We start from the raw sequence: 3260 nt of genomic DNA, 5'->3' as shown, positions 1-3260 counted from the left end.
ATATATCTGTCTGACTGCTCAGCTCACACAGCTTATAATTGTGGGGGAGACTGGGGAGCACTACTGCAGTGCCAGTTATAGGTTATAGCAGGAGCCAGGAGTACATAATATATTATATAGTGAGTGACCACCAGACACACAGTGCAGTTTATTTAATATATCCGTTCTCTGCCTGAAAAAAGCGATACACACAGTGACTCAGTCAGTCACATACCATATCTGTGTGCACTGCTCAGGCTCAGGCCAGTGTGCTGCATCATCTATTATCTATATATAATATTATATATATCTGTCTGACTGCTCAGCTCACACAGCTTATAATTGTGGGGGAGACTGGGGAGCACTACTGCAGTGCCAGTTATAGGTTATAGCAGGAGCCAGGAGTACATAATATATTATATAGTGAGTGACCACCAGACACACAGTGCAGTTTATTTAATATATCCGTTCTCTGCCTGAAAAAAGCGATACACACAGTGACTCAGTCAGTCACATACCATATCTGTGTGCACTGCTCAGGCTCAGGCCAGTGTGCTGCATCATCTATTATCTATATATAATATTATATATATCTGTCTGACTGCTCAGCTCACACAGCTTATAATTGTGGGGGAGACTGGGGAGCACTACTGCAGTGCCAGTTATAGGTTATAGCAGGAGCCAGGAGTACATAATATATTATATAGTGAGTGACCACCAGACACACAGTGCAGTTTATTTAATATATCCGTTCTCTGCCTGAAAAAAGCGATACACACAGTGACTCAGTCAGTCACATACCATATCTGTGTGCACTGCTCAGGCTCAGGCCAGTGTGCTGCATCATCTATATATATTATATATCTGTCTGACTGCTCAGCTCACACAGCTTATAATTGTGGGGGAGACTGGGGAGCACTACTGCAGTGCCAGTTATAGGTTATAGCAGGAGCCAGGAGTACATATTATATTAAAATTAAACAGTGCACACTTTTGCTGCAGGAGTGCCACTGCCAGTGTGACTGACCAGTGACCTGACCACACTGACCACCAGTATAGTTAGTAGTATACTTATATTGTGATTGCCTGAAAAAGTTAAACACTCGTCGTGTGACTTCACTTGTGTGTTTTTTTTTTTTTTATTCTATAAAAATAAAACTCATTCTGCTGACAGACAGTGTCCAGCAGGTCCGTCATTATATAATATATAATATATACCTGTCCGGCTGCAGTAGTGATATATATATATTTTTTATATCATTTATCATCCAGTCGCAGCAGACACAGTACGGTAGTTCACGGCTGTGGCTACCTCTGTGTCTCTGCACTCGGCAGGCAGTCCGTCCATAATTGTAATACCACCTAACCGTGGATTTTTTTCATTCTTCTTTATACATACATAGTTACATAGACATCTTCTCTTTATCAACCAGTCTATATTAGCTGCAGACACAGTACAGTACGGTAGTTCACGGCTGTGGCTACCTCTGTGTCTGCACTCGGCAGGCAGTCCGTCCATAATTGTATACCACCTAACCGTGGATTTTTTTCAGTCTTCTTTATACATACATAGTTACATAGACATCTTCTCTTTATCAACCAGTCTATATTAGCTGCAGACACAGTACAGTACGGTAGTTCACGGCTGTGGCTACCTCTGTGTCTGCAGTCGGCAGGCAGTCCATAATTGTATACTAGTATCCATCTCCATTGTTTACCTGAGGTGCCTTTTAGTTGTGCCTATTAAAATATGGAGAACAAAAATGTTGAGGTTCCAAAATTAGGGAAAGATCAAGATCCACTTCCACCTCGTGCTGAAGCTGCTGCCACTAGTCATGGCCGAGACGATGAAATGCCAGCAACGTCGTCTGCCAAGGCCGATGCCCAATGTCATAGTACAGAGCATGTCAAATCCAAAACACCAAATATCAGAAAAAAAAGGACTCCAAAACCTAAAATAAAATTGTCGGAGGAGAAGCGTAAACTTGCCAATATGCCATTTACCACACGGAGTGGCAAGGAACGGCTGAGGCCCTGGCCTATGTTCATGGCTAGTGGTTCAGCTTCACATGAGGATGGAAGCACTCAGCCTCTCGCTAGAAAAATGAAAAGACTCAAGCTGGCAAAAGCAGCACAGCAAAGAACTGTGCATTCTTCGAAATCCCAAATCCACAAGGAGAGTCCAATTGTGTCGGTTGCGATGCCTGACCTTCCCAACACTGGACGTGAAGAGCATGCGCCTTCCACCATTTGCACGCCCCCTGCAAGTGCTGGAAGGAGCACCCGCAGTCCAGTTCCTGATAGTCAGATTGAAGATGTCAGTGTTGACGTACACCAGGATGAGGAGGATATGGGTGTTGCTGGCGCTGGGGAGGAAATTGACCAGGAGGATTCTGATGGTGAGGTGGTTTGTTTAAGTCAGGCACCCGGGGAGACACCTGTTGTCCGTGGGAGGAATATGGCCGTTGACATGCCAGGTGAAAATACCAAAAAAATCAGCTCTTCGGTGTGGAGGTATTTCACCAGAAATGCGGACAACAGGTGTCAAGCCGTGTGTTCCCTTTGTCAAGCTGTAATAAGTAGGGGTAAGGACGTTAACCACCTCGGAACATCCTCCCTTATACGTCACCTGCAGCGCATTCATAATAAGTCAGTGACAAGTTCAAAAACTTTGGGTGACAGCGGAAGCAGTCCACTGACCAGTAAATCCCTTCCTCTTGTAACCAAGCTCATGCAAACCACCCCACCAACTCCCTCAGTGTCAATTTCCTCCTTCCCCAGGAATGCCAATAGTCCTGCAGGCCATGTCACTGGCAATTCTGACGAGTCCTCTCCTGCCTGGGATTCCTCCGATGCATCCTTGCGTGTAACGCCTACTGCTGCTGGCGCTGCTGTTGTTGCCGCTGGGAGTCGATGGTCATCCCAGAGGGGAAGTCGTAAGCCCACTTGTACTACTTCCAGTAAGCAATTGACTGTTCAACAGTCCTTTGCGAGGAAGATGAAATATCACAGCAGTCATCCTACTGCAAAGCGGATAACTGAGGCCTTGACAACTATGTTGGTGTTAGACGTGCGTCCGGTATCCGCCGTTAGTTCACAGGGAACTAGACAATTTATTGAGGCAGTGTGCCCCCGTTACCAAATACCATCTAGGTTCCACTTCTCTAGGCAGGCGATACCGAGAATGTACACGGACGTCAGAAAAAGACTCACCAGTGTCCTAAAAAATGCAGTTGTACCCAATGTCCACTTAACCACGGACATGTGGACAAGTGGAGCAG

The sequence above is a fragment of the Pseudophryne corroboree genome, unplaced genomic scaffold (genome assembly GCF_028390025.1).
Source record: "Pseudophryne corroboree isolate aPseCor3 unplaced genomic scaffold, aPseCor3.hap2 scaffold_379, whole genome shotgun sequence".
Taxonomy (NCBI): domain Eukaryota; kingdom Metazoa; phylum Chordata; class Amphibia; order Anura; family Myobatrachidae; genus Pseudophryne; species Pseudophryne corroboree.
Note: the sequence above shows the minus strand (reverse complement) of the source record.